The sequence below is a fragment of the Chinchilla lanigera genome, unplaced genomic scaffold (assembly GCF_000276665.1).
Source record: "Chinchilla lanigera isolate Chin_1 unplaced genomic scaffold, ChiLan1.0 scaffold00182, whole genome shotgun sequence".
In the NCBI taxonomy this organism is placed as follows: Eukaryota; Metazoa; Chordata; class Mammalia; order Rodentia; family Chinchillidae; genus Chinchilla; species Chinchilla lanigera.
In genome coordinates, this window is record NW_004955583.1 from 801,440 (window position 1) to 824,607 (window position 23,168).

Consider the following 23,168-nt stretch of genomic DNA (forward strand, 5'->3'; position numbering starts at 1 on the left):
AAAAAAGGTCAAAACCTTTACTCTTCTCTCTTCCCTCACCACCCCTCCCAGCCTGAGCACAATCTTAGCAAAACCTATAAAGCCAAAAGTGGATGCAAGAGCAAAGAGCAAAGAGGGGACAAGGTGGGAAGAAGGCGGAGGGAGGCGGTGGAGCCGGCAAAGGCAACACAGCGAGGGCAAGAGGCCAGGGAGGAGGAGAAAGTCCCGAGCCGCTGCGGTGCAGAGAGCCTCTGGCCCGGCCGGGAAGCTGGGCGGGCGCCCGGGCAGGACGCAGGCGGGCTCCCTCCCCGTCTCCTTCCCCTTCTCCCTCAAGGCTTGCGAGGAATGCGGCTCCCTCCTCCCAGGCAGCTGGGGCAGCTCACTCCCTCCCTGGAATGCGGAGAATCCGAGGTGCTGGGGAGCGGGCAGAGAGACCAGCGCAGTCGGTGTCCCGGGCGCCGTGCGGCCGCACGCAGGCTCCGGCCGGGACGGGAAGGCGGGGGCGGCGGCCCGGCTCCGGAGCGGTCCCTGGGGCGTCAGCACGCCCTGGCGCTGCAGAGACCACTCCTCCGAAGACCGCCCAAGGGGAAGTGGGGCCTGGCCACGGCCGCCAGCTGCGCTGCGCCTTGGGACCCAGGCGGGACCTGCCGAGGCCACCTGGGGGTGTGTGGGGGGCCCCCGCCCCGTGACCAGGCCCTCAGCGGCAAAGCCCTCCCTTTCTTCCATCCTCCCTGCTCCCCACCTTCCTGCTCCTCCAGCGCCTGACCCAGACTCCCCACCTCGGAGCTCACCCTCCCCGTCCCTTCCAGCAAAAGCTTCCCCCAAACACCCCAGTTTGTCATCTGCAGCTGTTGTTCGAACTGTCAGCTCCTAACCTGAGACCGTGAATGCTGGTTCTAAGAAACAGTTGTTGACATTTAAAAAAATAAAAAACATATTTATGCATTTACTTTTTTTTGTCTTTGAGAAGGGAGGAGGGTCTTACTGAACTGCCCCGGATGGCCTCGAACTTACTATCCTCCTGTCTCAGCCTCCTGAGTAGATGCGATTATAGAGACTCGCCCCGTGGACCCTCATGTAACATTTTAAACTATGACTCTCACAGGAGATCCCTAACTGATTTTGTCCACAGACCCAGTGATAACTAACCAGTTGTCTATGACGGATCGAGTTCAACACTATGTAAGATTGCTTGGGTCCTGCGGGGTACTGCTCACATACAAGTCAGGGTATTTAAACAAAAAGATGTATACTGAATTTCTCACTGAGAGGTTGAAGAGTTTCTTTAAAAAAAGAAACTTGCTTTTGGGCCAGTGATATAGCTTAGTGGCATAAGTGCCTGCCTGGCAAGTGCAAGGTCCTGAGTTTGATCCCTGGTACCACAAAAAAAAAGTTGCTTTGTGCATGATTTTTTTTTTGTCTTTTTGAGACAGGGTCTTGCAGTTCAGGCTGGCCTTGAGCTCACTTTGTAGCCTAGGCTGGTCTTGAACTCATAACGATCCTCTTGCCTCAGCCTCCTGAGTGCTGGGATTACAGGTATGTGCCACCATGTCCGGCCATGTATGATATTTAAAAAGGGCTCTAAAAATAAATAAATAAATAGGCTCTAATAAACCACTTAATTTAAAAACAAGGCAGAATCCGGATTGTCCACAACAGTTTTTTTTTTTTTCTCTCCCCGGTATCAGGAATTGAACTCATGACATTGCGCTTGCCAGGCAGGCGCTGTACCGCTGAGCTAAATCCCCAGCCCCTCTCCACAACAGTTTTGTTACCAGGTCCTAGGATTGTGGAGACTCCTTCTAGAGGTGTTTTCTAGGTTCTTTCTGTCGTGAATAAAGAATTAGTCAGGACAAAAGCAAAAGGCAGTGAGGTTTTGCATTTATTAATGGTAGGAAAAGAAACATGCTCTGCAGGGCAAGTGTGGCCCAGCTAAAAGCAGGTAAGTGCCCCCTGCGGGCGAGAATGTTATTAAAGCGTCTCCCTTACCTCTCCCTCTGGAGTTTTTTTTTTTTGGTACTGGGAATTGAACTCAGGACTTTGCCCTTTATGGGAAGGCACTTGTGCCGCTGCACTATATCCCCGGCCCCTCCTCTGGGGTTAGATTCTAGGTTCTTCTCATCTAGAACAAAGAATTGAACACAACGAGCAAAAGGCAATGGCCAAGTTTATTAGATAAAGTAAAAGTGAAGAGAGAGGGAGAAACTGGCTCTGCAGAGGGAGCTTGGGCCCAGTGAAAGAGGAAAAAGCACGGCAAAAGTACAACCTGGACGGCGGGGGTGGTAACACACACCTGTAGCCCCAGCACTTGCACTGGGAGGCTGAGGCAGGAGGATCACTGTGAGTTCAAGGCCTGCCTGGGCTCATAGTGAGACCCTGTCTCAAACAAAACAAAACAAAGCACAACACAACACAACACAACACAACACAACACAAAAACCTGGAAGATGCAGGGCTGGCCAGTGAGAGGGAAGCCACCGCAGAGGGTTCCTGTGGCATCTGCGTCCTTTCACACTATCCAAATCTGGAGGAAACCTGACAGCGTCCTGGAACCCTGCTCCTCGGGCTGAGGTCACCCTGCGAGGTCCTGCTGAGAACCTGCGAGCGCTCAGAGAGGAACTGAAGGCCACGCTCTCTGATTGGCTGACCAAGCGTCCAGCAGGCCACGCCCACTTGCTCAGTCAGTTTGCAACGCCCTAATTCCCCGCCTCAGTTCGAGCAACCAGCGTGGGCTGCGGGGGGCACAGGAGGGAGCCACAGGAGTGTGGGGGGGACACACTGTCTTCACCTTGGAGGTGACACACGAAGTATGGACCATAGCCTATACACAGGTTAAGAAGTCTGGATTTCTGTCCTTTCCCTCCAATGGTCAGGGATTTCTCTCTCTTTTTTTTTTTTAACTCTTTGCAGTACTGGGGATTGAACCCAGGACCTTTACACTGAACTACATCCCAGCCCATTTTATTTTTCATTTGAGACAGGCTCTTGCTAACTTGCCCAGGCTGGCCTCAAACTTGCAGTCCTCCTGCTTCACCCCCCCAGAGGCTAGAATTACAGATGTGTGCCATGGTGCACAGCTGTGAGGGGAACTTCTGATGGCAGTTGGGGGCTGTGGGGCACGGCGGGCCTTCAGATAACAGGACTGGGTGAGGAGTGTGCTCGGGTTCTCCACCAGTGGGCGTGTGTGCGTGGTGTGAGGAACCGCCCGTCTGATGTGGAGGGAGGGAGGCCTCACATCTGTCACTGCAGGCTGGGAGCCAGGAGAGTGGGGTGTGTAATTCAGCCTGAGTCCAGAGGTCAGGGGTGGAGAAGCACGGCTGTCCCAGTGCAGGTGAGGGCGACACACCCTTCCTCTACCTTTCTATACCTTTCAGACCCTCACAGCTTACAGGGTGCCACCCACATTGCAGAGGGCATGGGTCTTCTTCACCTTTGTTTTTTTTTTTTGTTTTTTGAGACGGTCTTGTTGTGTAGTGCAGCCTGGCCTTGAACTCACTACAGTTTGAGGCTGGCCTCAAGCTTGCAGCAATCCTCCTGCCTCAGCCTCCCAAGTGCTGAGATTACAGGCGTGCACCACCACACCTGGCCTTTCTTCACCTTTTGAATGCCAGTTTCTTTGAGAAACACGGGAAATAGTGTTGTGTGGGCTGTGGGTGGAGGTCCCTGAGCTCAGTGTAGGTGACACACAAAACCAACCACCATGAAGAGTAACCAAAAATACGGAGAGGTGCAAGGTAGAACATCCGGTTCGTCTTGTCTGCTAACACATCATACCGGGGGTCCTGCTGAGGTCTCATTTAGGACTTATGCGACTTTTGAAACTTTATGCCAGATTAAAACAAGATTTCCCTTAGGGTCTAATTTTCTCTGCCACTCTGCGGGGAGCTAGGGGGCTAGGAGGGAGCAGGTCAGCCGTGGAGACACCAAGCAGCGGGTGAATGGAAGAAATGTGGCTGGAGCAGAGCGTGGTGGCGCACGCCTGTAACCCCAGCACACGGGAGGCAGAGGCAGGAGGATCATTGCGAGTTTGAGACCGGCCTGGGCTACAAAGTGAGCTCAAGTCCGGCCTAAACTGCACAGCGAGACCCTGTCTCAAAAGACAAAAAAAAAAGAAATGCGTCTGGCAGGATGGACTGTGGCAGCAACAGCCAGCGACAGTGCTGCTCCCACAGCCACAGCGCTCAGCGGGTTATGCTGCAAGGGTCCCCTCCAAGTGAGCTTTCAGGGAAGGGGGCGTCTGTTCCTTTTCCCGTCACGCAGATGGGGGCTGCGGCGGGAAGCCCAGTCGGCTCTGGAGGACTGCGCCAGGCACGGTGACCTGAATGAGCGAGTTAAAGCGCCCAGAGCGCTGCAGGCCGGGTCGCTCCCTCCCGGACAGGCCGAATGAACCTGGAAACGTGGGTGGTGAGGGTGCCACGCGCCATCGCGGCGGTTGGTGGTGAAGGACTTCGTTAGGACTCGGATCCAAGCAGCCAGCGCAGACCGATGCCACTGAATCAGCCCGGGAAGGCAAGGAACGCGCCCGGCTGAAGGCCTGGGCTGCCGGTGTCGCCGAGCAGAACTGCAGTGGGCGGGAAGACGGGACGCCCCGTGACCAAGGGTCCTCCCAGGGATCCTCCGCTCAGAAGAAAGTTTGGAGGGGTGCAGCCGGGCCTTTGTGGCTCAGTGGGGGGCAGCCTTTCTCGGGACCAGGTGAAAACTCGAGTCAAATGTCCGCTCTGGTTCGGGGACTGGAGCACGTGTACTTCGTTTTCGTGGCCATGACCCCTGTGGTGCGCTGGCCCTCACCCGTGTGTTCCGTGGGCCCCATTCGATGCTGTGTTCAAGACAAAGGCGACCGCAGGGCAGAAACCTTGGTGCGTGGTCAGGAGACGAGGATCGCAGACAGAAGCGGAACCGAGAGTCCGGGGGACGGGAGGAGGGGAATGCGCTGGGTGCACACCCGCACTCCTGCCATTGTGCGTGTGTGCTGAAATGCGGGTGGTCGGAGAAAACCAGAGACAAGAGCCAGAGCGGGAGTGGGTGAGTGAGGCATCGTGCAGCTGCAGGAGGAGGACCCCCGGCGCTGGGGCTGTGAGGGCGACTCCTCCTTCCCGCCGCCAGCCTTTATGAAATCAGCCACACGGGGACACTGCAGCGAGGCCCACCCCAGGGAGCGCCGAGGACGCGGTGGCCAAGACCCGCAGCGCAGCTCTGACCCACACGCCGCGCTCAGAGTGCGCCAGGCTGCGGCCACCGGCTGCCCAGACTGTCCTTGCTTCCGGCGCGGCATGACTCTGGGACATGCGGCCTCTGCAGACTGGCTTCAGGGCTGGGCGCTCCCATGGCTTTGGGGCTCGCTAGAGTGCCTTACAGAGCCCAGGGCAACGCTGTGCCTCAGATTACAGCTTTATTGTAGCGGGCATGGCCTGGAGGAACAGCCAAGGGCAGACACGCAGAGCTCACACCGGGGAGCCCCAGACGCAGTGTTCCGTCCTGTCACCCCACCCGACCCCAGCGCAGTGACCTCCCCACCCAGGCAGCTCTGCCCGACGCTGGCATCCAGTTTTCCTTCCCTGAAGACGACTGGCCTGGCCCATGGGCCGCATGACTGAGTTCAGCCCTTGGGCCCCCTTCCGGTGGAGGTGGGGCTTGGCTCAAAGACCTGATCATTTAAGTACCACTGGTCTTTTTGGGGACGAGACCCCATTCTGGGTGCTCTTTTAGCATAAACCCACATGTGATCCAAGTGGCTGCTGAATAACAAAGACTTCTATTATCCAAGAACTTCTGATCAGGAGTGATGGTACATGCCTGAGATCCCAGTACTTAGGAGGCTGAAGCAGGAGGATTGCTGCCAGTTCAAGGCCAGCCTGGGCTACACAATAAGATCCTGTCTCAAAAAACCAAAAAAAAAAAAAAAAAAAAAGAAAAGAAAGAAAGAAAGAAAGAAAGAAAAGATACTTTCAAGGAAGTTCCCTTCCACTAGGTACCAGGGACAAAGGGCAGTTAAATTATTGTATTGTACACAGGGTTGTAAAAAGATAATATTATACCAGAGAACAGAGATGAAAAAGGTTGACATGTCTCCAGATACCACTTATCACAGGAGCTTTAAGGGGTTCACACTTCAGTACGCAGCAGACAAATTGCTATCGGTTGGGTCTGCAGTGTTCCCCAAAAGCCCACGTGCTAAGGGCTTGGTTGGTGACTTGTGGTGCCACCTTTTTGGGGGTCATGAACACGAGGGGTCACTGGGGGTGCACCACGAAGCCAACATGGGGGCCCCAGCACCTTCCTCTCTCACCTGGCTTCCCTGCAGGGTGGGTAGAGGCCTCTTCTGCTACCTGCCCCTGTGGTGATGTCTTGCGTCAGTTCTGTGGAACACTAACAAGATAAACATTAATACACAGTCAGAGGGCGTGGGCTCTCAAAGTCAGCACAGGAAATAAAGACATCAAGACCGTGGATGGAAATGCAAGGTGGAAGCCGGGTGTGGTGGTACATGCCTGTAATCCAGCACTCGGGAGGCTGAGGCAGGAGGATTGTTCCCCCGCCATCCCCGGTACCGGGAATCGAACTCACGACCTTGCGCTTGCCAGGCAGGCGCTGTGCCTCTGAGCTAAATCCCCAGCCCCAACAGGAGGATTGTTATGAGTTTGCGACTAGCCTGGGCTACAAAGTGAGCTCATGGCCAGCCTGAACTGCATAGTGACACCCTGTCTCAAAAAGACAAAAAAGAAAAAAGAAAAAAGAAATGCAAGGTGGAGGTCCAGTGGCCATGCCTGCAGCCTCCTGAGGATAAGTGGCAGCTTGAGGTTAGACTGTGATTAGCACCACCTGGTCCAGGAAGTCCAGACAGGCATCAGATGCCCAGGTGGGTGAACAGAGCATCCCCACCTGTCCCTTCCCGAAAACACCTCTGTTCTTTCCAGGGACCCTGCTACATGACTCATTTCCCTACTGGGTCAATATCAGCTAAGCAGCTGTCCTTGTAATCTTGTAGATTGATTGTAGTCTGACCCATGTTGTACCCATGTTGTAACTTTGCTGTATAAATTGCCCTGACAAAGGGCCTTGGTGGTCACCCACTTGGAACCCCTCCTTGAAATCCAGGAGCTATTCTTCTCCTGTTATTTCTAATAAAACTCTCCTAACTTCTTGTTTAGTTCCTGACCTCATTCCTGGATGTTGTGAGACCACAAACTCAGCATATTTGACATCTAACAGGTCAGGAGTAACATTTCTCCTAAATCATCAGCACAGGCCTTTGTATGTGACTGTTTAGGAAATGGAGTAGTGATAGTCACTATAAGTGGGAAATTTGCCTCATTCTTGATGTACTAGGAATACTTCAGTGAATATTATATTGGTTGTTTATTTGAAATAAATATCTTTTATTTATTTATTTGTTTTGTTCTGGTACCAGGAATCGAACTCACAACCTTGCTCTTGCCAGGCAGGCGCTGCGCCGCTGAGCTAAATCCCCAGCCCTGAAATAAATATCCTTTAACAGAAGAAAATACCTTTTTATTCCCAGGTTCTCTTTTTTTTTTTTTTGGTTTTTCTCCGGTACCGGGAACCGAACTCATGACCTTGCACTTGCCAGGCAGGCGCTTTTGCCGCTGAGCTAAATCCCCAGCCCCTAGTCCCAGGTTCTAAGAATTATATTAAAAATGTATACTGATTGTCTAATTTTTATCAAATTTCCATGTTTTATTTCCTTGGCTTACATTCATGATGAATTTGAAAATATTAAGCTGTCTTTGTACTCTTGGCTGGTCATGGGGTATTACTCTTTTAATATTTTGTCCTAAATTTTTACCTTCCAGATGGAGGCTCTGGCAGTGTTGAGGGTTCTTTCATAAAACGCCTAAATCCACAAGGCCCCCAGAAAACCACCTACAACGAACTTCTCGGAAGAATGACACGTTCCCTTCGCTCTCTGTCCAATATCAGAGAAAACATCCCAGTTCCAGTAGGTCTGGCTTCTAATACCCACGAGTCAGTTCTGGTGAAATCATAATATAATAAATAATCATTGCATAGTTGCTGCTTACTCTGAACCAAGTTGGACTGAGTAAGTTATTACTTTAGTTAAGCCTTAAAATTACCCTTAATTTCTCACCTAAAACGTACCTGTTTGAAAATGATGAATAACCAAGTGTCTTAAACAATATCCCTATAATGAAGACAGGGGGGAATTTCTTACTTGTGTTTGGCAGAATTGCTTATGATAGTAATTTTCAAACATGCACAAAAGCCGTGAGATGAATGTCATGAACATGACTCTACTCTCCCAAAGCTTTAGGGACAGCCAGGGATGGGCTGTACTCACTCCGTCTACCCCTCCCACTTTTTTCTGGATATCCTTTCAAACAAATTCCAGATGTGCCGTGTCACCCATAAATTCTTCAGCACTATATCCGATTCTTACTGGGTCCCGGGGAGCTGAGAGCACAGTGCCAAGGCACAATTCATTATGAGGGATTCTATGAAGGTCTGAAACAGCCCAGTCAAAATCCACGGTGCTACAAGTGTCTGAAACTGTATACTCCCCAGAGTGGGAGCGAAGGACTGTGTATCTTCAGGATTCCTCTCTGCTTTATTTTCCTTTACTGAGTTTTAAGAATTGGTGGGGGGAAGTAAAAGAGGGTTGATGTTCAAGGTTGTATATTTTGGCAAGCAATTGCGAGTGCAGATAATTCTTGTTTTGGATTAAGAAAGGTCTATTAGTCAGAAAGTAATCTTGGCACCTGTGCAGAAAAATTATACAGCTTGACAAGATTCGCGGCACCCAATTTGTGCTCAGGCCAGCAGCGTGACTCTTGCAGGGTTCTCTGAGCTGGACGGCCTTCCACACCATCTGCAAAGCTGACAGCCGAAGTGAAATAAACCAGACCAAGAAAGACTGTACCCTGTATGGTTTCATTTATGTAAAACTCTAGAAAAGGCAAATGAATCTACAGAGACAGAAAGCAGATCCGTGGTTTCTGGCCTGGGCTAGGGAGGCGCAGGCACCATGCGCTGGCGTGTGGGGATGTGTACTGTCTTGAGCATGGTGTTGGTTTTTGCAGGACTGAGCTTGTCAGTATGTGCTGTTTACATCTGTGTGGTTCGCTGCGTGTCGGTTGCTCCTCAGTACACACTTTTCTTTGTTTTTAAGTGACTAGCTCCGGGGCAGAGTGGTGGAGAGACTCCAGCTGCTACCCCCAGGTGTGTGCCCGAGGTCCAGGGGGTGGATGGGTGCGGCTGCAACAAGAGGCAGCTCTGCCAGCCGCCAGCGGTGAGCTCACGGGTTCATGAGCACACGCACACTGCGTGTACAGTTCTAACCAGCTTGTGTGAAACCTTAGGGTCTTTTATTGGAAAAAGTAAAACAGAAATTCATAACAGAATAATAGGAGAATAACAACATTAATGCATTGTATACTGTCATCTTCGAAGAAGTCGCTCAGAGCAAGCTCCTTTTGTTACCACCGCTTTGCCTAGCCTCACCAAGGGAAAGTGGGAGGAGGAAGCAACTTTATTTGCATTTCTCTCTGTCCCTTTCAGTCCATTGTGTGAGGTTTGTTTTTTCTGTCCCTCACAATTTGGAGCAGGTTTGATGACATTTCAAAGGTAATCTGATCACTGTAATTCCACAAATCTATAATTACACGGCTCAATCTCATGTAATGGTAAAGATACCACATTTTATTTAAATGTGGGGTCTTTTCCCTTTCAGGTGCATGGTGATGGTCTCTTATTTCCTACTTTGTGCTATTGTGCCCCAACACCCACGCTCCTCTCCTAGGTAACAGGACTTTCAAATTTTTGTTCTTGTAGCCACCCTAATAAAGATTATCTTTCCCAGCATCCCTTGCAGCGAGGTATGGCTGTGTCTCTAACTTCTGACCAACAGGATCAGAAGCAGCAACAACCTTTTGTTTTCAAATGGCTGATGCAATACTCCCTTCCCTGGCTAGGAGAGGGAACCAGCTGAAATGGAGTTAGTGCTGTTTCAGCTTTTCAAATGTGAAACACAATGGCAGCCCTCGGGGAGTGGCAGAGCAGCAGGGCAGAAGGAAGAGGGGTCCTCAACAGCACCGTGGAGTGTCTGCAGTAAACCCCCGACTTATACACATTTGAGTTGTGAACTTTCACTGTGTACCGTATGAGACCCACTTTGTCAGCTTGTGAGTGAATCTGACTTCTGAACAATTCTCCCAGAACTGAGCTTGCTAGTTAGCTGGGGACTTCCTGTACTAACCACACAGGCTTGTTTTGCAGGTGTGCTTCCGTCCCTCCTCTCTCATGCTGATGCCTTGGACCTGGGACCTCTCCAGGGATGGCGTGTGTGAGGGAGAGGCTGGGTGCTTTGGTCTGATCATGAATGCCTTCCAAACTCCCATTGCTCAGAGGTGGGCTTTTGGAAAGTGACTGGATCACAGGGGCAAGCGCTCCTCGGGGGACTCATCCAGTAATGAGTTATGCAGGTAAGTGTGCTGTTGGAGGTGGGGCCTGGGTGGAGGTGGTCACTGGACTCTGATCTGAGAGAGTGCATCTTGCTCCCCTCCCCAGCTCCTCCCTTTGCTCTCTTTCCTGGCTGCCATGATGTGAGCGGCTCTCCTCTGCCCAGGCCCTTCCACCATGCCGCTTCTGCGTTACAGCTGGTGAGCCATGGACTGCAACTTCTGAAACCGTGAACCAAAGTAAAACTGTCCTTCCCTAAGCTGTGGGTGACAGGTGTTGTGTCTTGGTCATGAGGAAAGTGACTAAGACACCAGAAGGGGACTTCTCTGGCGAGAGCTGCTGTGGGATGGCGTCGGCCCTCCCCATGTGGGCAGGCATAGCTGATTCCCTCTTATTGGCACTTTCATCAATGCTCTTGAGATAACACTCTCCCTTTGCTGGGATCGCTCATCTCCTGACTCCTTGACGCAGGTGGAGCCGTTCCTTAGCCTAGTCAGCCAAATGTCCTCCTGTAGCTTCTAGGATCCCTCTTTTGGATCACTGAAGCTATTCATGTGACCCTTTGGGGCAGAATCTAACATAATCCTGTGCCTGCTGTCTGTACACCGCCCCACATCTTGTCTGTAAATCAACTGATTTTTTTTTTTTTTTATACCGGGAATTGAACTCAGGATCTTGCACTTGCCAGGCAGATGCTTATGCTGCTGGCACTTGTCCTTAAATCAAACCCCCTCAGGCCCCAATCTTGGAAGGCTAGCAGGCCCCCAGCCCCTCATTCTCCTTTGTTCTATCACCAGGGCAGAGAGCAGCCTCCTGGTGCTTTTTCTTTCCAGACATGAGCCAGCCACCAGCTCACCCTGCCCTCAAAAGCAGAGAGTACACACAGACTCTGAGAGGGTCCGCTGAAGGCCGCCTCTCTGGGCGTGACAGGAGGGTGACACCCACCTTAGATTTCCTCCGGCAGCCGGTGCCTTCCCCCTTCCTGCTCCAGTCTGTGGTCTCATTTTTTTTGTATAGGGAATTCAAATCAGGTTCTCATGCATGCTAAGCATGCACCTTGCTCCTGAGCTGCACCCAGTCCCCGTGGTCTCATCTTTATGGGGAGATTCTCAGGAGTGGGAATGCCCAGGGACTCTGGCTTCTGCCTTCAGTACCCGACTCTTTTATTTAGGAAAAGGTTCAAACATTTATATTTATTTATTTACATATTTACTTAATTTTTGTGGTACTGGGGATTCAACACAGGGCCTCACACAAAAGTGTATCCCCCCCCCAAAAAAAGTGCATCCCTAGCCTTTTAAGGTTTTAAAATTTTTAAAAAATTTTTATTCATTTATTTATTGATAAGGTCTCACCAAGTTGCCCAGGTTGGCCTTGAAGTTGTGATCCTCTTATCTCAGTCTCCCAAGTAGCTAGAGTTACAAATGTGCAACACGGCATCTGGCTAAGGTTTAGATTTTTGAGCAGCTTTGTCTTGTGTGAGAGCTACTGTTTGCTTTCCAGATACCAAGGCCAGCCCCTGACCACAGGGGAATCAACACCCCTGAGTCACTAGGCTGTGTTTTCTCGCTGTCAGGATTCTGCTCCAACCCAGGACCACATGCAGCTGGGCATGGGTTTGAGGAGCTGGAACCCGGGTCTGCCCTGGGCAAGAAAGTATTACAGGGTGGGGAGGATTTCTCTCTCTCTCTCTCTCACATTTCTCGCAAGGGGCTCCCAGACCCGCCGGTGCAGAGTCTTGCAGAACAGAACCAGAACACCCACGTGGACACTCCGCCTTGTCTTTGCCTGGGATGGGGGTCAGAGGTGTTGACAAGCAATGTACACTTACTCTTTTTATTCAACAAACATTTCCGGAATTCTTTTTCCACACTAGCCGCATGGTACACAAGATAAGCACAGTCTCTGTGTCCCTGGAGTTGAGAGTCTGGTGCAAGACCAAAACTGCACTCACAAACAAAGCAAGCACTTAGGGTTTAACGTCCAAGACTTTTTTACTGGGTCAAGTTCATCATGCCTGGCTGCTGCTTCTGCTTGGGTGAGTTTTGTCTAAAGCCTGTCAATTCTCAAGCAAACAGACCCTGACAGCCTGCCTTCCCCTGGGCCTCCAGCCCCCACCCACCCTGCTGTGGTCTGTGGAGGACATTAACCCTTACTGTGCTGGAAGTGTCTGATTTGCCTCCACACCCAGAGAAAATGGGACACAAACACTACTCCCAAGACAGGCCTCCCTTCCCATCCAACACACTGTTTCCAAACTTCTTGCTTCTGGCGGCAGGACAATGTAGAGGAGAGACCGTCCAGGCAATACAGTGACCCCCAAAATATAAGAGGGATGAGGACACAGGCGGGAGAAAGCAGGTACCCTGATGCAGGAGCTTGAGGAGTGAGGAACTCTGTGAAAAGATGAATGGAAGAGGGTGGGTGAGGAGGGAAGGACAGGGGAGAAGCTGGGGAAGGAGTGAGAGGAGCCGGAATAAGGAGCTAAGGGGTAAGGAGCTGAGGTGTGAGGTGTTGAGGAGTGAGGAGCTGAGGTGAGAGGTGCTGAGGTGTGAGGAGCTGAGGTTTGAGGGGCTGAGGTGAGAGGTGTTAAAGTGTGAGGAGCTGATGTGGGAGGAGCTGAGGTGTTAGGAGTTGGGATTTGAGGAACTGAGGTATGAGGAGCTGAGGTTTGAGGAGCTGAGGTGTGAAGACCTGGGGTATGAGGAGCTGAGGTGTGAGAAGCTGAGGTTTGAGGGGCTGAGGTGTGAGGAGCTAGGGTGTGAGGAACTAAGGTGTGAGGAGGTGAGGTGTGAGGGGCTGAGGTATGAGAGGTTGAGGTGTGAGGATCCGGGCTGCGAGGAGCTGAGGTGTGAGGACTGGGGTTGTGAAGAGCCAAGGTGTGAGGACCTGGGTTGTGAGTTGTGCAGGTGGGAGGAGCTGAGGTGTGAGGAGCTGGGATGTGAGCAGCTGAGGTGTGATGAACTGAGGTGGTAGGAAGTGGCATGTGAGGAGCTGAGGTGTGAGGGACTGGGGTGTGAGGGGCTGAGATGTGAGGACCTGAGGTGTGCGGAGCTGAGGGGGGACATGCTGAGCTGTAAGAAGCACAGGTTTCAGGGCTGAAGTGTGAGGAGTGAGGTGTGAGGACCTGAGGTGAAGAGCAGGGCTGTGAGGTGCTGAGGTGTGAGCAGCTGAGGTGTTAGGAGCTGGGATGTGAGGAGCTGGGATATAAGGAGCTGAGGTGTGAGGAGCTGAGGTGTGACGTGCTGAGATTTGAGGAGTTGAAGTGTAAAGAGCTGAGGTGTGCTGAGGTGTGAGCTACTGGGGTGTGAGGTGCTAGTGTCTGAGGAGCTGGGGTGTGAAGTGGTAAAGTGTGAGGAGTTGAGGTGTTTGGAGGTGGGACATGAGCTGAGGTGGGAGGAGCTGAAGTGTGAAGAGCTGAGGTGTAAGCTGCTGGGGTATGAGGTGCTGAATTGTTAGGAGCTGGAATGTGAGGAGTTGAGGTGCTAGGAGCTGTGTTAGGAGTTGAGGTGTGAAGGGCTGAGATGAAGAGCTAAGGTGTGAGGTGCTGGGGTGTGAGGAGCTAAGGTCTGAGGAGCTGAGATGTGAGGCACTGAAGTGTGAAATGGTGAGGTGTGAGGAGCCGAAGTGTGAGGTGGTGAGGTGTGAGGAGCTGAGGTGTGAGCAGCTGAGGTGAGGAGCTGAGGTTTGAGGAGCTGGGGTATGAGGAGCTGGGATGTAAGGAGCTTGGGTGTGAGGAGCTGGGATGTGACATGTTGAGGTGTGAGAACCTGAGGTATGAGGCACTGAGCTCTGAGGACCTGGGTTGTGAGGTGCTGACTTGTGAGGAGCTGAGGTGTGAGGAATAGAGGTGTGCGGAGTTGGGATATGAGGAGCTGATGTGTCAGCTGCTGAGGTGTGAAGAGCTGGAGTGTGAGCAGCTGGGCTGGAAGGTGCTGTGGTGTGAGGAGCTGAGGTTTGACTTGCTGAGGTGTGAGGAGCTGAGGCGAGGAGCAGATGTGTTAGGTGCTGGGGTGTGAGGAGCTGGGGTGTGAAGAGCTGGGCTGTGAGGAGCTGAGGCATGAGGAGCTGAGGTGTTAGGAGCTAGGATATGAGGATTTTAGGTGTGAGGTGCTGAGGTGTGAAGAGCTGAGATTTGAGGTGTTGAGGTATGAGGAGCCAAGGTGTGATGAGCCAAGGTGTGAGGAACTGGGTGTGAGGACCTGACTTTCGAGGAGCTGAGGTGTGAGGAGCTGAGATGTGAGGCACTGAAGTGTGAAATGTTGAGTTGCGAGGAGCTGAGCTGTGAGGAGCTGATGTGTGAGGAACTGAAGTGTGACATGCTGAGGTTTCAGGATCTGAGGTGTGAGCAGCTGGAATCTGAGAAGCTGTGGTGTGAGGAGCTGAGGTGTGAGGCACTAGGGTGTGAGGACCTGGGTGTGAGGACGTGGGTGTGAGGTGTTGAGGTGTGATGAGTTGGATTGTGAGGAGCTGAGAAGTGAGGAGCTGAGGTGTGAGGCACTGGAGTGGATGTGCTGGAGTGTGAGGTGCTGAGCAGTTCAACAAGGGCCTTGCTGCTGGTGTTGTGAGCACCCTGCTGGACTCCAATGACCAGGGCTGTGGGGCCATGGTGGTGGTGACCGGCTCATTCCATGGCCCCTGGTTGGACCTGGACCCTGAAAATCCTGAATGCCAACCTTCTTTGGAGTCCCCATGGTGTGAAGTCTCCCTGCTCCCAGGCACACATACAGCCAGTTCATGAGCCTGCCCGTGGGTGTGGATCACAAACAGCATCCGCGAACAGTCTTGCCGGCTCTCACTCACCCCTTACCCCACCCTCATCCCAAAGTTCCAGACACATGCAGGAGCCAGAGATGAAGACCACTGCCTTGAGGCCCCCAGGCTCCCTCTGCTCTGATGGCCTCCAGCCTTACCCCAGCCCTGAACTGGAGCTTGCTGGTCAGGAGTTGTTACTGAAATTATGATTCTATTCCTTACCGCTAAAATTCAGATCCCTGTTTGATTTGCTTCCCTTCTGATTGATTTAGAACTTAGGACCTTCACTCCCCACCCCTGTTCTGTGTCTGCCAGTCTGAAGACTCACAGCATGAAAACTTTAAGATGTGGCGTATGGGACTGTGTGAGAGATTCCTTCAGAAGCTGAATCACTTCATGCAGTTTGCAAGTGCTGTATTCTGAAGCTGATGTTATAAAGTCAATTTAATAAGTTAAATGGCTGACCCCATTAGATGGCTACAGACTAACGTCCTTCCCACCTTCCTCCTCTGGTTCTCAGTCCGCGGGTCACCCTGGCTCTGATGTGGTTCCTGCCTGGAGAATATGTCCAGAGGTGGCTAGCAGACTGCACCTGGCCCTGGTGTGGCCGAGGGCGAGTGGACAGGTGGCTTCCCGAGTGGAGAGGTCTGAGCATTCCAGAGGCATGATGGGAAACTGGCTCTCTGAAGATAAGCCTGCAGTGCAGTGGTTTCTTTGATGGGGAGTGGCTCAGAGGGCACCCTGGGCCACCTCCCGAGCATATCTCTGAGGCAGGGACAGGTCCTCAAGAAGTCCTTGCCAGGGGTTTCCCTGGGCTCCAGTTGAGAGGTGCAAGAGATGTACTTTGGTTTCCCACCCTGGTGAATATTGTACAGACAAAAAATGGGTTAATAGGAGCCTGTGGGGTCTGAATGGGACACGGTGATCCGACGGGGATTATGGAGCAGACTCTCCCACTGTGTGATTCTCTGACTGCCGTGGCCTTACCCCTCCTACCTTGGCCCCGGAACCCTCCAGACTGCTCCACCATCCCGTCCCCAGTTAGGAGCCGAGTCTGCCTAGCCACGGGGTCAGCTCCGCGCCCGGCTGAGGGCCCGGGCTCCTGCTGCAGGGTCCAGGAGCAGCCGTTCCTGCTGCTCCAGTGATCTGCGGCCGCCCGCCCGTTCGGGGCTCCTACTGTGCAAGCTTTGGAATCAGAGACGCAGGAGAACCTTTCCGCCACCTGTGCCTAATCTCATCTCATTCCGCCCTCCATCTGACTGTGCCCAGGCTCAGGGTTTTTTAAAAGGCTTCCTGGAACCCACTGGATAAGATCCAAGGCCCTTGACACGTCAGACGGTTCCCCTGCCAAAGGTGTCCGATTCTCCGGATGCTTTTCCCAGAAAATTCCGCTAAACCCACAGAGCAGTCAACCCCACTTCCTTGCTGCAAGGGTTTCACACATTTTATTTCAGGGCTGCTCTTCCGCCTATGCAGGGCCAGCACAGAGCTGTGTGGTCAGGATTGTCCACGCGGGGGCGCTGCGGGTGCCGGGAGGGCACTGGAGGCGCTGCCTAGGGGCGCTGTGGATTACACTCCACATTCAGAGTGGGGAACCCAAAGATGGCAAGAAGTTGGGTCCTCCACGACATCATCAAGAATTAACCCAGAACCTTCCAGGGCTTTTGTTTAAGCAGCTGACACTTGCAGCCCAAGGACCTTATTTTTTTCTTTCTACCTAAATTTCCTTTTAAAATTTATGAGTATTTATTAGGGAAAGAGCCTAAGCAGGAGTCCAGGCCATCTCACTGGATCTTTTTTTTTGTTTTTGTTTTTCTCCGGTAACGGGAATCGAACTCACAACCTTGCGCTTGCCAGGCAGGCGCTGTGCCACTGAGCTAAATCCCCAGCCCCTCATCTCATTGGATCTTGATTCTGTCCTGCAAGCCGGGCCCCCGCCTTGACGTGCCTGCCCTGTGACCCCTCACTTAGGTGTCACTGCTTCCCTCCCCCACTCTCAATAGCCCAGGAGCCCAGATTCCAACTTTCTCACCTTGGTCTTGCAGGTGGGAGATCTTTGACAAGTCTTGTGAGCGTGTTTGGATCATTCATAGCTGGTCCTGACCTGCAGGCGAACGCCTCATTCATCTTGTGTTTACTTACTTACTTATTTATTTATTTTTTTCGTACCGGGAATCAAACTCGGGACCTTGTGCTTCCAGGCAGGCGCTTGTGCCGCTGAACTATGTCCCCGGCCCTGCGTTTACTTATTTATGTCAGGTTTTCTTGGAGACTCCTGAAGTTTTGGTTTAGTCCCACTGTGAAGAAAACAATTTTCATGGACTTAAGCTATTTCTATAATTGCATGTTTCCCTGAAAATAAGACCTAAGTGCAAAATAAGCCCTAGCTGATCGTTACCATGGTGATGGCCTGCATCCTGCTGATTACACCTCACTGTTCTCTTGCTCGGGGGCTGCTGGCTAAGGCAGGTAAGGCCTGGATAGGCTGACTGCGGCTGGCACATTTGAGCTCTGTTTTCCAGGCTGATGATTTTCCGGTAGGCCGTGCTTTCTGAGAAACACCGTCCAAGGGTGTGCAAACCGTGCCTGCAGGCACAGCTAACCAGGCATTCCTTGTACTTCCTATTTAAGGTCTTATAAAACCAAAACAAAGTAGGGATGAATACAAACAAAAGTGGGAAGATAATTTAAAAAATAACATTCATTGAAAACCCCGAATAGGGCTGTTTTTCTGAAAGGAAGTTGTGTTGGCAGCAGGCACAGCGCTGGGACCGGTTCTCTGGAACTTGTGCTTCACCGCGTGCCCGGTGTGACTCAGCTCTTCCCTTCTCATACCTGCTCCCAGCTCGAGGGAGATGTCAGCGCTCGCCTGCTGGCCTCCCTGGTGCAGACGCAGCCGGGACAATGGAAACTCTACGTGGGTAAACACAGCACGAGTCAGACATGCACGCGCAGGCCCAGGACGAGTTACCTGTGCTCAAACACTGTTTTCAAACCTTACAAGGACATGAAAACAGGGAATTAATCATTTTCACAGGCAGATTTATGGTTCTGCTGGAGTTCAGGGACCCGTGTTTGAGAAATACTGTGGATTAGCCCTGATTTAATGTCCAACGTGACTTTAAGTAAAACACTTGCCTTTTATTTGTTTGTTCCATTTTGGTTTCTTGAGACAGGGTCTCGCTGTGTAGTTCAGGCTGGCCTTGAGCTCACTATGTAGCCCAGGGTGGCCTTGAAATTGTGGTAATCCTCCTGCCTTAGCCTCCTGACTGCTGGAATTACAGGCATGCATGACCATGCCCGGCTTTCATTTGCCAATTTTGGATCTTGGTGCATTCTCTGTACACAAACCAGAACAATTTGGGTACCAGTACTCTTGGGAGAGGAAGGAAGTTACAAGAGTTAAAGGCCAGATCCCCAGATCTCCAAGGACTCTGAAGGAGTGGAGATTACAGAGTCCTCCAGAACTTTTTTTTTTTTTTTTTTTTTTTTTTTTTTTTTCTCCGGTACCGGGAACCGAACTCACGACCTTGCGCTTGCCAGGCAGGCGCTTTTTGCCGCTGAGCTAAATCCCCAGCCCCCCTCCAGAACTTTGTCAGGTGAGTCTCGCTGGGCTCTGGACTCACAAGGACCAAGGTTTGGAGCTGGGGCTGTGGGAGCCAGGTGCTCCTGCACTCCGGAGGAGTCCGAGGGGCCTCTGATCAGGAAAAGATTTGCAGAAAGCGAGGCAAGCTGAGCCCAGGGCGGTGCCGGCAGGGCTGTGAGGCCAGCTGGGGCTGCAAGCCGGTCCACAGGGGAGCAAGTGGTACTGTGTGTGCGCCCCAGCTTCTCCAGTCCCAGCCCGCCCTGGAGCGGGCGCCCTCTGGCGGGTAGCAGCAGTCTGTGGAGCTGAGATGGAGCCTGGCCCGATGGGCTCAGGTGACCTGACGGCCACAGACAACCACAGGCTGTGAGGGACAGAGGCTCAGTGGAGAGCCTGGCTCTGCCCCCACACGGTAGCATCTCTGCTACTCAGTTCAGCGTTCTGCACCGATTCACCCCGCGGACACCTGCGGACCTCCAGCCTTTCTCAGCTGGGTGTAGGGGCACCCTGCGGTCGCCAGCCAGGCCATGCAGTGAGTTCGAGGCCAGCGGGGCCCACAGTGGGAGACCCTGTCTCAAAAGCAGAACAAAAACAAAAACATAGACCGAACCCACGGAGTGGCCTTCCACGGTCCCAGAAGCTGGCCGGGGTCACCTGTGCAGCGGGCGCCTCCCAGTGGCCTCCCTGTTCGTTGCAGGACCTGTGAAGCCCACCAAGGGCCAGGCTCCCGGCCCCAGGGCTCTCCCGGTCACCAAGCGCGGAGCGGAGCAGGAGCCTGAGCGAAGTCCTGGGCGGGAAGCGGCAGCTCGCCACGGACCGAGGCAAGTTCCAACCTCTCCAGGCCTGGCTTTGTTCTGAGGAAGCGCTGGCCGCACCCACCTCAGGGGGCAGGGAGACCCCTTCCGTGGGGCTGGGGACCCACCAGGGGACACAGGCAGGATGCATCTGGCCTGATGCCCCCTTCCCCACAGCCACTACCCCGAACCGCGCACCCCACCGGCTGCTGCCAGAAAGTACTGTGGGAAGGAACACAAATCGGGCCTGTCCTGTCGGGCCAGGCCCCGCGCCTTTCCTCCTCACTCTGGGAACAGGCCAGGCAGCTTACGCGGGGGCAGAGGGCGCCCCTGTCGCCCCGCTCCCCTGTGGACCGGCTTGCAGCCCCAGCTGGCCTCACAGCCCCGCCGGCACCGCCCTGGGCTCAGCTTGCCTCGCTTTCTGCAAATCTTATCCTGATCTGAGGCCCCTCGGACTCCTCCGGAGTGCAGGAGCACCTGGCTCCCGCAGCCGCAGTCTGTCTACGCCGGGCCGGGCCTGTGAATGCACACGCCTCGCGCTCTGGGGTCCGAGCCGTGCCCCGCGATAATAACGGCTGATGAGCGAAAGAGGGAGAGTCAGAGAGCCAAGTGACCTCCAAAGGCCACTGCGGGCTGCGGTCAGGGAAGCGGGGTGGCTGCTTCAGCAGCTAGGCCTGAACGCGACAGATGCCGAGACCCCCTGGTGAGTGGGGGAGCCGGTGCAGGAGACGCAGGCCAGGGAGGCGCGAGGGGGCCAGCTGGTCAGTTTCTCCCTCCCATTTGGTGCTGGGCTTCCCCTCCCGTGCTGTGAGGGACACCAGGACTCCGGGCCCGCCCAGCGCTCCCCGCCCGGTCAGCCACCTCCGTGGGGCTCTGGGGTGAACGGGGTGCACCGTTTGACAGTGCGGTTTAGCAGGTGAGGGGCGCTCCCGGAGACGGGCAGCTTTGTCCCCGGTACTTTCTGTGGCCGAGGTGCCACCAGAGAAGCTCTCGCCTGGGAAAGTGGAGGTGGCCGGCAAAAGCTTCTGCTTCTTCCCAGGATGCCAAGCAAAGTCCCGGGAGAGGAAGGGCACGGCTGGGGACCTGCAAGGAGGCCTCCAAAGGACACCGCGGTCACTTCTGATCTCTCTCCTCCCTCTCTGGTCCCCCCAGCCCCCTCTCCGCTGCCCCCATGCCGTGTCTGTGAGGCCAAATGCCGCCTGCCCGAGGGACAGCTCTTCAGCGCGGCAGCCGCGGGCCCGCCTTTGTCTGGGGTCCCTTTGTCCGGGGGCTCCCTCCGGTTCCCTCTCATGGCTCTCAGCTCCTCTCCCTCTCTCGGCCGGGCTGTCCCCTCCCTCTCTGCGGGGGCCGAGAGGCTCAGCAAGGGGAGCGGGCTGGGTTGCCATGGTCACATCGAAGCCGGCCGCAGCTGGCCCGGGCAGCTGCTCCTGGGCCCCGGCCCCTGGACGCTCGGACAAAGCCAGGCAGCCTCGGCAGCTCCAGAGCCGGAACCCCAAGGCCTGAGACTGGGGTGACGGGGACCCAGGAAAAGCCGGAGCTGGAGGTGAGGGGGGAGGCTGAGAGCCAGGGTCCAGCGGCGGCTGGACGTGCGGCGGGAGGAGGGGACACAGGGCCCACATGCGGCCTCAGGCGGGGCCCACCGGGAGGACAGAGGCCGCCGAGCTCTGTGGCGGGATGAGGCTGGCTCCCCGGGCCGCAGGGCCCCCTGCAGTCCATTGTCCTTCCTCAGCCCCGGCCTGGCCTCTGCCCAGCCCCGCCTGCCTCAGTTCCAGCTCGGTGCCCCCCAGTCTGCTTCACCCGCTCCCCTCCCTCTCCCCCTTTCACTTCCCTTCTGTGCCCTCCAGGCTCCCCGCAGCCCGACCCCTCTCCCTGTCCAGCTCCTCCCGAGGCCCTGGTCTGCCCCGCCTCAGCCTCCTGTGTGAGTGCCCTCACCGTGGTGCCCCTCGGAGCCCGGGGGTCCCCTCTTCCTCTCTCCCCAGGCTGCCCGCCACTCACCTCCGCCTGCCTTTCCCTCAGAGCTGTGTGCTCACCAGGCCTCAGTTTCCCCTTTGTACTCACCCCAGGGCCCCTCCACCCCCTCACCCTGCTCCCCACCCACCAGGGGCTTCCCACTCTCCCCAGCTGCTGACCCAACCTGCCCCCAGGCAGCTGCCTCCCTGGGGAAGAGGATTGTGTGTGCGCGTGCGTGCGTGTGCGTGTGCGTGTTCCACCGTCCAGCCCCTCACATCCTGCCCGGCTGGCCCGTGGTGGCCGCGCGGGCTCTCCTCTCTCCCACCAGCCTCTCCTCCCACTTTTTCAGCTGTTTCACGTCCTCTTTCCTGGGCAGCAAAGGCCAGCGGTCTGAAGGGCAGGGCAGCCCGGCTGCTGCACCTGGGAGGCAGCGGGGGGGACTTAGAGGTCCAGGAGACCTGGTGCCCCCGGATTGGCCGCGGCGTGGGAGATGGGCCCTGGGAGGCGGGGATGGCTGAGCAGGCTCTGTTGGCTTCCGGCGCCGCTGGGTGGGCCCCTGGACGGCTGGGATTTCCCTCTCTGGCCCCTAAGAATCTCGGCTCCAGGCCCCACATTCCAGCCGGCTCCAGCCCCCTTTCGGCTGTCACTTGACGCCTGGGCCCCAGCCCTGCAGCCCTTCGTCGTCCAGCCCCGGGCAGGGGTGAGGTGGGCATCACCGACTGGGAATTTCTCCCCGAGAGTGCGAAGAGGGGGTGCGAGTTTCTGGCTTCCTCTGCTGTCCCCAGTGGGCCCGTCTGCCCCGGTGGGCGTGGGCCTGGGGTGCGGAATGTCCTGCCAGGGTGTGAGGCGCTGCCGCTAGGCCTGCCATCCCCGGGCTGTCCTCTGAGCAGCTCGGAAGGGCCGGGCTGCCAGGTGAGGCTCCGGAGAGCCTCGGCCCCGCCCCCAGCTGGCTCCACCCGGCTGGGCTCCAGGGTCCGGATTCCCAGCGGCTGTGCGCGGGGTAGGTGCTGCGGGGCCGCCTCCCGCAGGGCCGGGGCTGTCTCTGGAGGCCCCTCGGGCGGCCGGGCGTGCCCTCGGGTCTGTGAACTGGCGCTCGCGGGGCGCTGGCTTCTCCCAAGGGCCAGCCCTTCCCGCGGGGGCTTTCGTGGCCTTGTCTGGGTGGGACTTGGTGTCTGCTTCTCGGGACTGTTGCTGGAAGCTGCCCCGGGCTGGCTGTGCGTTGACCTCAGCGTTGAGGTGCCCGGGGCGAGGTCCGCAGCGCGCCGGGGACCTCGCTGCGACCCGACGCTGTCCGGGCGGCGGGCAGGTGTGGGGGTGTGGACGGGGGCGGGGCTGACGGCGGCGCCGCGTGGGGTGGGCGCCCGCCTGACTCTCCCGGGCCTGCGGTCCTTCCTGTGCCCCCAGCCTGCTCCTGTGTGGGGTCTCGCAACCATCCTTTTGGTTGTGCCTGGTTTCGGGGTGCCGCGATCCTCTTCCTGCTCCCCACCACCCGCCTCTCCCGGCCAGGGATCGGCCCCCGGGAAGCTCGGGGAAGCCCCGGGAGCTCGGCAGCGCGCACCCCCGAGATCCTGGGGGCCGGGAGCAGTGGCCGGGAACGGCGTGGGCGGGCGGCTGGGCAGGTGACCGCTCCGGCTCCGGGCGTGTGGGAACCGCGCCCTCCTGGTGCCAGGGCG

At 55.2% G+C, this 23,168-nt stretch overlaps 1 protein-coding gene and 2 long non-coding RNA genes across 14 annotated transcripts in view; 2 read left to right on the forward strand and 1 right to left on the reverse strand.

The window, feature by feature from the left end:
• Nucleotides 1-9,527: 9,527 nt before the first annotated feature.
• LOC106147571 lies at nt 9,528-10,672 on the forward strand. Its single transcript, XR_001232506.1, has 3 exons — nt 9,528-9,579; nt 10,231-10,436; nt 10,522-10,672. It is a non-coding gene; the product is annotated as an uncharacterized LOC106147571 (long non-coding RNA).
• Nucleotides 10,673-11,755: 1,083 nt separating this feature from the next.
• Nucleotides 11,756-19,457, reverse strand: LOC102020858. 4 transcript variants are annotated; one of them, XR_001232503.1, is made up of 4 exons: nt 17,567-18,378; nt 17,357-17,465; nt 17,201-17,272; nt 11,756-16,730 (listed from the first exon to the last, which is right to left on the reverse strand). It is a non-coding gene; the product is annotated as an uncharacterized LOC102020858 (long non-coding RNA). The 4 variants fall into 4 exon arrangements; XR_001232505.1 differs by adding an exon at nt 19,406-19,457 and having other exon boundaries at nt 11,756-17,465; nt 17,567-18,081; XR_001232504.1 differs by having other exon boundaries at nt 11,756-16,025; nt 17,201-17,465.
• Nucleotides 19,454-23,168, forward strand: part of Ddr1 (discoidin domain receptor tyrosine kinase 1) — a 17,623-nt gene continuing 13,908 nt past the window's right edge. Inside the window, exon 1 of one of the 9 annotated variants that reach the window (XM_013509831.1) lies at nt 19,454-19,572. The gene's annotated coding sequence lies outside the window, so the exon portion shown is untranslated. Of the gene's footprint in view, nt 19,573-20,989; nt 21,089-22,096; nt 22,201-22,285; nt 22,496-22,614; nt 22,802-23,168 lie in introns of those variants that run through there. The other 8 variants (XM_013509832.1, XM_013509833.1, XM_013509827.1 and 5 more) reach the window with 8 other exon arrangements.